The 10,868-nt window shown below is 39.9% G+C and overlaps 1 long non-coding RNA gene across 1 annotated transcript; it reads right to left on the bottom strand.

Annotated features, from left to right (window-relative positions):
- Nucleotides 1-5,688: 5,688 nt before the first annotated feature.
- On the bottom strand, nucleotides 5,689-9,104 carry LOC106943298 (uncharacterized). The gene is made up of 3 exons (XR_001423885.1): nucleotides 8,925-9,104; nucleotides 8,571-8,657; nucleotides 5,689-5,963 (listed from the first exon to the last, which is right to left on the bottom strand). It is a non-coding gene; the product is annotated as an uncharacterized LOC106943298 (long non-coding RNA).
- Between the last annotated feature and the right edge of the window lie 1,764 nt (nucleotides 9,105-10,868).

Here is a 10,868-nt window from a genome sequence, read left to right as displayed (position 1 = left end):
CCCCCGCGGTGGCTATAGGCCGGAGCAGCGCTAGCTGCGAGGGCCGCTTGAGGCTCCGCGGAGCTTTAATTCTACATTACATCCATGACTATAGCACTTTACATTTCCTCTCAGCGTAACAGACTCCCTGGGCCATCTCACAATCCTCACATCCATTTTTTACACATCCTGCCACTGCATGTGCACAGCCGGAGCGTTCAGCAGCCAGGGATTTCCACCGCCGCCGCAGCGTTTGTGTCCCTTTCTCCAAGGCAGAAACAGTGAGATCAAAACAAGGTCTGCATCCTAACCCAAATCTGTCACGCCATCATTGGTGTCATACGACTTCAAAACAAAGCCGAGCGCCAAGCGCAGCCAGCGCCATCTCCTTCACAGGGCTCGGTCCGCTGAAAGGGCAGCAGAGACGATTTTTGAGCCTCTGCTGGAGCGAAGCCACATTTAAAAACAGGTAAAGATCGGTGATAATCAGAGTGGAAGGAAGTGGGAGGATCTCAGAGGATTTATCCTGTGGATCTCACAGCTGGGTGAAATGATGAACACAAGACAGAATAAGATGTTCAGCCTCTTCTTCCTCATAAATTTGGAAAACAACAGAATTTCATCAATATATTACAGAGCTGCAGCTTGTTGTTTATGCTCAGATCTAATACTGTTACATCCTGTATAGTAGTCTAGACTTTCATTTAAACCAGACTTTTAAACTATAAAAACAATCCAACCTCTGATACATTTAAGTGTGGAAAAAAATTAGTTTTACTGCAGATATTAAAAGATGGAGACATGGAGATTAAAAAAACAAGATGGATGGATGGATGGATGGATGGATGGATGGATGGATGGATGGATGGATGGAATAGCAGTTGGATGGATGTATTCACGATTGTATGGATGTATGAACAGCTGGACGGATGAACAGCTGGATGAACAGCTGGATGGATGAACAGCTGGATGGATGAACAGCTGGATGGATGAACAGCTGGATGGATGAACAGCTGAATGAACAGCTGGATGGATGAACAGTTGGATGGATGAACAGCTGGATAGATGAGCAGCTGGATGAACAGCTAGATGGATGAACAGCTGAATGAACAGATGGATGAACAGCTGGATGAACAGCTGTCTCTTTAAGGGAATAGGACATTCTCCCGGTCCGTTCCCAGGTTTCCGTCTCTTCTTCTCTGCCTCAGATGTTTAATGTGACTCCAGACTGTGGATGAACTCTGATGTTCCTCAACATCATCACAGAAAAACCCACAGCAGCATTTCAATTTGGTTTTAATCGATTTGCATGGATCTTTTCATCTAATAACCAACAATCTGCAATTCAATTCTAATTCCTCTCCATTATTCTTAAAGCCAAGCAGACCATTTCACACATATCAGCCACTTATGTGCATGTAAATTATTGATCACCTCTCAAGCCCTTCTCAAATGAGTTGACTTTGTGCATGTAAATAAGGCGCCACACTTTGCTGAGGTGTTTCCAGCAGCTGGCTGGCAGGCAGGCTGGGGTTTTGATTTGGTGCCATTTGGATATTAAGTGCAGTGGAGGCTGAGTGCTATTACAGCCGGGGAAAGGCAGCACATCAATCTCTGTCAGAGGAGGGAAAATCGCTCTCCAGACAGGAGCAGCAGGCGAAGGAAGGGCTGCAGAAAAGAAGGAAAACCTCATGAGTGCTGCACAAACTAGTTTACTATAATGAACTGTATACAAAGTAAACCGCAGCATCTCATCTGGGCTCTGTGTAATAACCTGCAGGCTGATCTATAGCATCAGCTCTACCCATCTGCAACACTGCAAAAACACAAAACTTACCAAGTAGTTTGGTCTGGTTTCTACTCCAAATATATTAGCAGATTCAAAATAAGATAAAACTAAATTACAAGTAACTTTTCAGATTATTCTGAGTCAGTGAAAGTACTGGTTCCACTGGCAGATTATTTCACTTATAGCAAAACATTTTTTCCATGGTTTAAGTGGAATAATCTGCCAGTGGAACTTGTACTTTTCAACAATATTAAAGAAATTATTCACTTAGAAAAAGTTCCTGCATCTTGCTAAAAAGTCCTAAGTTCTTTGGAGATGACGATCCAAAGAAGGATCCTTCATAAATACAAAAAATCTGAACAACCCTGATCATTCTTTGCATGAGACAAAACAGAGTGTCTTCAGTCAGAGGCTTCTTCAAATTCACTGTAATACAGACTGCTACATGAGATCTTTCCTGCCAACAGCCATCATGATCTATAATAACTCTGAAGAATCTGAGTAAATATGAGTTACAAACATTTAATTTCCCTTTGGGATAAATAAAGTATTTTTAAATTTGTTTTATTTCAAAGGGATTAATTTATGTGTATCAGAAACCAGACAAAAATACCTGCTAAGATTTTATGTTTTTGCAGTGCAGTGGTGTCACACTCATTTTCATCAAGTGTGGCTCAAAACTTTCCCATTTACAAACTGCTAAATTATTAATAAATATCGGTCTCTGCCTTCAATACTTATTCATGTTATTAATACAGAAGATCTCTTCATGTTGACCAGTCTCTGCAGGATTTCACGTTTGTTTTTATGATTTCTTGCAATTATAATGACTGATTTCCTGGAGCTAATTAAGAAATATTTCTGCTTTAAATGACATTAAATGTGACTTTTTGTAACTGAATCTTTTTGTTGTCAATCATGGACTATAACCTGACATGCAGGAAGGCCGTGGCAGCAGTTGAAGAAACACTGCCACCTGCAGGTGGGAGTTAGCATCACTTAAAGCCAATGTTTTAGCAGAAAATGTCCAACACATTCACTATGATGCACTGACGCAAAAAAATGTGATCTGTTAATTTGGCTTGAAAACCTAGAGGTACTTGTCAATCATAATTTGGCTTTGATTTATTTGATACAGTAATATCTGAGCTGTTATCTTTACGGCTAACAGGTTCTGAGGGCCACATCAGAAGCTTTGGCGGGCCGGATTTGGCACACATGAAGCAAACAAACGTTTCCTGCAGCTCTACAACGCTCTGCTGCTCCTCTTGCAGTGCTGGTTTGGGCTTTGAGGCGCCTCTCACGGGACGCTCCCCTAAAAAGTTACCTGATGAGCCACCGTTCTCACAGGAGGGATGAGACAAAGGGTGAAGGGGGGGAGAAACAGAGACAGAGAGAAAGAGAAAGCTCTCATTATTTCTCTCTAATTGCCCACGAGCGACCCTCCTGATCCCCCCTCTCTCTTCCCTTCTTGCAACCAGGTAGTGTGCCTCATTACAGGCAGCCTCCTCGGTTTTCCCAGGAGAAAGCCATGAAAAGGCCATGAAAGGCCTCGTCTGACAGGGGCCAGCAGACTGGACCAATTAACAGGGTTTTTCTGTGCTCTGACTTGCCACACTGCAGTTTGCAACTCATCTACAGCGTTAGACTTGCAGATGTCCGAGGTCAGGCTGGGACGGTTTATTCAAAAAGCAGAAGGTTTAAAGTCAAATCTGCGCTCCAGAGCCACGACAACGGTTTACCCAGCGATGGAATATGAAATACGCAGAGTTGGGCAGTAACTACTTACAGTTACTTGAGTAACTTTTCGGAAAAACTGCAAACGTAAAATCTGAGTATTTTGGTATAAATTCTAGTGCCAATATCACTTGAAATCAGAAAAAAATAACTTACAAGTAACTTTTCAGCTAGAAATAGGAGCTTATTTTCAAACAATTCTTAATATTGATTAAAAACAAAAGTACTAATTCCACTGGCAGATTGATTTAATAAAATTGATTTCATAAAATATCTTGTATAAGTGAAATAATCTGTCAGTAGAACTAGTATTTATTTTTAGATCTATATTAAAGGTATTGTTTACTAAAACCAAACTCCTGTCTTGCTGAAAAGTTACTTTTAAGTAAGTTTTACCTTATTTTAAGTTATTTTAATTTTACTATTTGTGCTAGAAATTAGATCAAAATACTTGCTAAGACTCTGTGTTTCAGCAGTGTACTCTTAGGAGTATTTTACTAAGCTTTAGTTTTCTCGCTCTAGAATGTCTGGATGCTCTAAAAACTGAGGACCTTCACAGCTTGTTTTAACATGAAACTCACCTGCAGTTTCACAGATAAACTATTTTCTAATTAAGTTATTTATATGAATTATTTCCATATTGGTCTTTAAAATACCTTCAATTTGACCCGTTTAATGATTTAATTTTTGAATATCAAAAAACTGATGTTTTGTACAGTTAGTACTTGAGTTGCCTTCTTTCTTTCTTACTCTTGGGCAGCTACTTTTTACTTTTACTTCAGTAAAAATAAGTTGAAGTAGTGCTACTTGTGTATAATTTTTGGCTACTCTACTTACAACCGAACGTCATCCTGGCATCTCAGGCGGCTGTGCTGACTGGTCTGCTTGGCTGAATTATGTAACAAGCTGTAATTGCAACAGGTTTTCTCGACACAACAACCTGCAACCTGCCTGCAGCTGTTTTCTCGTTTTTAAAGCCACACCAGTAAATGCGAAAACATGCAGCGCTTTAACGCCGTGTCACTTTAACATCCGACTGGGACGTTCCGGGTCTGAGCTGCAGACATAATCTGCAGAAGCATAAATGCTCCGACATGCAGTCAGCGCCATCCGGCCCAGTTAAAGCACTCCTCACTCGACTTTCACAGAGACCAACTTAAAAGGATTTTCTACAATTTGGATTAGCTTTGAGAGAAAAGAAAGTGACCTAATTAAAGTTTGAAAAGTTAAACAGTGTTTCCAAGTGTCTGTAAATCAAGTTTAAGACTTTTTAAAACCTTTTAAAGGTAATTATGATTTAATTATATTTTAAATGATAAAAAAAAGTAAAAATGTTAGGACTTCATGTAAGTTTGATAAATAATTTCAACATGGACTTGTTAAGGATAAAATGTCCTAAGGCCTTTGTAATCAACATCCAACTACTGAAATCACCATTTTCCAATGTGACCTTTCTTATTTTAAGTTACAGACAATTTTTCAAACTTCCAGATGAAACTTTGCTGAAGCATTTCTAAGAAAAAGCTGGAAAAGGCAATAAATCAGCAAACTTATAAATCTATACGTCAACCAACCCTGAAGCTTTTCCTCTCCACAATCAGTCAGTTAAACATCTAGTTTCTATTCTGCAGTCTAAATAAACCAAAATTATTCATAACCCTGGTAGAGTTTGGTTTAAAATGATAATTATTCAACCAAGATGTTTCTTTTTGATTGGAAGTAACAGTCACATTTCAAAAGTTGATAAAACAACCAGTATTACTGTTTTAAACAATAATAGCCTGGTGGCCCGCCAGGCTAATAATACACTGAGATTAGAGTAAATAGAGGTGTCAGGAATCCATTATAATTATTGGTTTCCATTTAGCTTCAAAAGTCTCCATCTTAAGTTGTTTTTCTTTTCAGGAACGTTTATAAAAGCGAGGACTGATTGAAGTGCAGCTGTTTTCCCGCGCCGTTGCTCCATGAAGGCTGAAAGTGTCCGGCCCTCGGCCTCCCAGCGCCTGGTGACTTCAGTGTGTGTCTGAATAAATGACCCAGTCAAGGTGAGCTCCATGTGTCAAACCAAGAGCATCAAAGACAAACCACGCAACCTTGCCAGAGGGCCTGCTTTCCTTTCACCTGGAGAACCGCGACTTGCACTCGCCGAGGCTTGATGCATTTGAGCCCATCCTGATCTTTGCAACGACTGGTCAAAAAAATAAAAAAAAATAAAAAGTTCAGACAGCCTCCTGTCTCGTGGCATGAAAGACAAGACTTTCAAAGAGCCTTCTCCTTCCTCTTCGGGTTTAAAAGATGCACGCATTCCAGTCAAGGTCACATTTCCGCAAGAGCGATTCAAGGCAAAAATCACCAGAATGTAAACAGCGCTGACTGATAGAGTGGAGGACAATGATGGGGCCCATGACAACGATACCACTCAGAAACAGAGTCGATGACAGTTGCAGCGGAGGTGCATCTGGGCCCAGGGAAAAGGGAACGAGACAAAGAGGAAGGGTTAGGAGAGGTTGGGCTGGATGGAAGGGGGTACTGATTGGTTTGCCGTCTCATGGGGTGCGTGTTTGCCTGCAGGGAAAGGTCACGGGAGGGAATAGGAGTAACGAGGTGTGAAGGGAAGGCACTGTCCTCGGTTCCCAGGCCCTTGGAGACGGCCACGGCAAGGTGTTAATGCAGATGCTCCGCAGCTTCCCAGGTTCTGTTTATTACACCTTTCGAGGGGAGCCAGCCGAGAGTCTCACCATCAGTCAATACAGCTCAGAACATGCTAATCAGAAGCACAAGCTGGCAGCAGAGCCAACTCCCAGGGCCGCAGACGGATAAAAAGGAAACGTAGAGAAGCTCAGCTGCTGATTTTATCCTAAACGCTGAGAAAAAACGCCACACTGACATGAGCTGCCAAACGGCAGCACTTCTGAAGACAAACGAGTTTGTTTCTGTCAGTAAATAAACAGAATACTGCTGTTAAACTGACTAGTTAAACTCCTAACTGGTATGAATTTAAAGGGGCGGTTTTATGTATTATTCAAGTACATAGTGTCATTTTATAGCACAACTTTAGGTGTTATAAAAATATGTCCATATCAATTGTGACTTAAAAGAAATTTGACTTTGTAACCTAAAGCCTTTAAATTGGGTCTCTGTCACTTTAAGAAGCTCCTGCTCTTTCTGACACTCCACCTTCAGCACATCATTACAACAACGACTCTCAATTTTGCTGGTTATGTAGATTTAGGAACGTTTGTACGACAAACATCCTGTCAACAAGGCCTGTGTTTCAAATCTTAAACTGCCACTGTTTTTAAAGTTATTGTCAATTTGTCCACATTTTATTTATTTATATTGTCTATTATTTCTCTATTTGTCTTGTCTATTATGTTTTGTGCTGCTGCCTTTCTTGATCAGGTTAAATTAAAGGTTTAGTAAAATAATAACAACTACTACTCATTGGTCTGAGTAGTAGTTCATATGATGAACTCAGCAGTTCCAGTAGGGGTTTGCTTATTGCTGCCGCTAGTCTGGAGGAGCTAATAAGTTGACATAAAACTAAAAAGAAATAAAAAATAAAATAGGAAACAGTAACAGTGGGAAAATGCACAACTCTATGTCTTCCCCTGCCTGTCAGTTGGCTATCAATTAATCCTCTAGTGCTGAAATTAATTAAGCCATGATTGATTTAAAAAAATCTCCCTCTGATTCTGTTGATGCTTCCTTAAAAATACCTAAATAAAACATCCAGGTCCCAGTGACGGATGATTTTTATGTTTTTCCGCTCAACAATCCAGACAGAATTTGGCAACTTTTGTTGGCCCAAAAATTTAGCTTCACAGCTTCAAAATAGCAGCAAACAAAGAAGTGGGTGGAATCCAGGTGGCTACATCCAATTTTTATATGCAGTGAAGTTTCCCCAGCTGTCTGAGCACACTAACAACTGCAGCTGGATCAATGCACACCGGTCCACTAATGACCACAGGAGCTTCGGCCAAGGTTGACTTGTTGCTAGTTAACTCCTTTCAGACACACAAACGCCGGGAACCACATCACACATCCCAACAAAACAAAGACGCTGATGCTGGTAGCAACGTAGCCAACAATCACAGCGCTAATGACTGAAACAACTCATTTAATATCTTGAACTGAACATCAAAAGAATCATGAAACATGCCGCAAGTCTCTGCAGCCACAACCTGCTGCAGCCGCAACCTGCTGTCCATAGGAGCGACTTAAAGGCAGGAGACCGCCGTGGCAGAAACACATTTAAACCACAGAGCAGTGGCAGCAGGCGAAAACAAATTCCTGGAGGGGCTGATGTGTGAATAGGTTTATACGACGACGTACTAGGGCCATCAGAGATAGAAAACCAAACAAGGAGTACATTTCTTCCAAAAAACTCAAGAAATTTTGAGATTAGTCTCAGAAATTTTCTAGAAAAAAAAAACTAGTAGGTTTGTGAGCTTGAAAAGTCTGAAATTTGCTAGAAAAAAACTTGGAAATGTCAAATTTAAAAATTTTCACCTTTTGAAAATTTCTGAGATTAATCTTAAAATTTCTGAGTTCTTTTTTTTTTTGCAAATTTTTGACTCAGAAATGTTTCTTCTAGAAAATTGCTGAATTTATTCTCAAAATTTCAGATTTTCAGATAAATGAACAGCAGAAAATTACTACAATTCTACAATTTTAAAATTTTTCATACTGCAACATAACATGAGGGATTAGATTAGCTAAAAGTAAATGGACTGTTTAGTAATTTGAAATATATACAGAATTTAATCATTAAATCTGTCAAAAAGATTATAAAAATACCAAACTGATGTATGATTGCCTATAAGTTTAATAGGCTAAATTCTATTAAAATTGAAGAAAGTCAGCCCAGACCTTTCTACCTAAAAGAAGTCAAAACCACTGGTATAGGATGAAATTATCATGATTTAGCATTTAATCCAGGAATCCAAAAACGAATCCAAGTTTTGCTAGAACCACATCAAGCAACGCCTGAGATTTATCTGACAATCCGGAGTTCAGCAAATCTAACAGAAAACAGAAATGAAGGTTCATAAATCTGACTTACCAAAGAAGACTTCAGCTCCTCCTTGTCCAACACCACAGCAGGACGGCCATCTTGAACCAAACATTAACATTATAATAGCAGCAGACACTCAAAGGCAGCAAGAGAATCATTATTAATTATTAATACAAAAAATAAATCAAACCAACATATTTATCCAGAGCAGCGTTAGCATTATGCTAACCAAATCAACACAAGCATCAAATAAACCACAGCAACGTTCATAACTGATTATGAGCAAAAAATAAATTACATTAGCTGATGATAAAAAAAAAAAATAATAAAGGAAGAAAAGAGCAGAACAACATGGCGGCTAAAGCTAATAAAACATGCTGAGAAATAAAAGTTGTAGCTAACTTGTCATTCAAGGTGGGGATTCTGTCTGAGCAAGCTTTCCACCGACTGCCACCATTATCAACTTCATCGCCATGGGGTCCCGAAACTTTACGAGGTGAAATTCTGGCGCCCCAAAGACATTAAATTCATCGATACTGATTGGCCAATTATGTATTATTCTTCCCTAGCAACCCCACACTATTAGCTATTAGCTTCACTTCTTAGGGAAAAATGGTAACTGACAGGAGTCTGTCACGGCTGTGTTGCCAGATTGGCTTTTTAATACTTTGGGCTGGGAACCCCCTCACCCCGCTTTGTTAAATTTGGGCTGCTTTTCACATCATTTGGCGGGTTTGTAGAAAGTCTTCATAGGAAAGTTCTTTCAAAATATTCGTCATTGTGAGGCAGAAAAGCACAAAACTTGATAAAATGCATTGTTATTACACTTGTGTCTCTTGTGTTTGGGCAGGAAACAATCAGATCTGGCAACCCTGGAATTCCCTGTTTGGTGGAAATGTTATGTAAATAATTCAGATTACATTAGCCACACATTATTAAGGAAAACTGGTTAATACAATTTTAAGAAATGTTTAAAAAGTGTTTATAGGTCATTTTAAGATATTTTGTCCCCTCCATATTAGGAAGAGAGAAAACATGGATCCCTCAGATTAATTTAACGACATACAAGACATGATTCAGTGATAAAAACTTTTGATTGTCCATAAAATTTGGTATTGTCAAGAATTGCGGGTTGAAGTGGTGAGGAGAGACGCTGAGAACCCAGGTATGGTGAAGATAATGAATTTAATGGTGAAAATAAAGCTCAGCAGTCCATACAGGCAGCACGGCAGAAACTAGCACACAGCTAAGTACCGGTAGCAACTGAATCACAGGACTAGACACGAGAGCTGACACTACCAGGACTCAACAGTTCTACTGGAGCGCAAGTAACACAAAAACTGAGACGTTAGACAAACCAGGACTTTACAGTTCTACTGGCGAACTACGACAACAAACGACGATAGACAAGGACCCGACGAGGAATACAGACAACAGGTGGGTTTAAATACACACGGGGTAATTAAGGGAACGAGACACACCTGGGGAGCAATCAACGGGGAGGACAGGACAGAGACTCACAGGAACACAGAGAAACTCAAAAATAAACACACAGAAACACGGAACCTAACAGGTATGGTAAAATAACAGCTAAAAAAATACACCGAAAGATTCTTCAAAATGATTCAGTTGGCAGAAAGTTGCCAATTTCTCCCTAGACCGCTTTCATACATAAAAAGAAATTAAGGGAACCCAACAGGAGAGAAAACAATTTAAAGTCACAATCCGACTTTAAAAATGGATTACCAGGGATTTTATTGTCTCCCTTGCCTCTCAGGGCTTCTGTGCAATAAACTGCATGCAGGCTGTTATGTATCATTATGTTTTAATGTCATTTATGCCTGCAACGAGAGCATTCCCTCCAATCTCCAGCTTTATTCCGCTGAAATCATAAAAATAACCTGAACTCAATGTGAAATGTTAAAGCCCCGTATTTTTTGTTTCCAGAAACTGCTGTCTCTCCAACCTGAGAGTGGACCACGTGGGAAATCCACTCTCATTATGTATAAAATACTATTAATTAACTTTATTGAATATGTCACAGTATGGTTCCCACCACATGGTTCCCTCAGGGTCTCTTGTCCAAGACCCAACCTTGTCCCGTTCGGATCCAGTGAGCCAGCATCCTTCACGTCCGAGGTGACTCCCCCCTCCTTCCTGTTATTGCTTAGAAAGCTGCCAGTAATTTATAATGTTGTGACAGTCAAATAAACAGGGCGGCTGCTCGCTGGAGTGAAAAGTCCTGTATTAAAGGGAATCAAAACAGCTCCAAATGGTGCCTTGAATGGAAATAATCTCGCCGTAAGATCTGCTCTGGGCTGGCTAATTTAAATTTGTTCAGGGTGA

Source organism: Poecilia latipinna, unplaced genomic scaffold (assembly GCF_001443285.1).
Source record: "Poecilia latipinna isolate Pla-1442-1.1 unplaced genomic scaffold, P_latipinna-1.0 Scaffold99, whole genome shotgun sequence".
NCBI classification, from domain to species: Eukaryota; Metazoa; Chordata; class Actinopteri; order Cyprinodontiformes; family Poeciliidae; genus Poecilia; species Poecilia latipinna.
The sequence above is the reverse complement of the archived record's forward strand: the minus strand, read 5'-3'. Positions and strand labels throughout refer to the sequence as shown.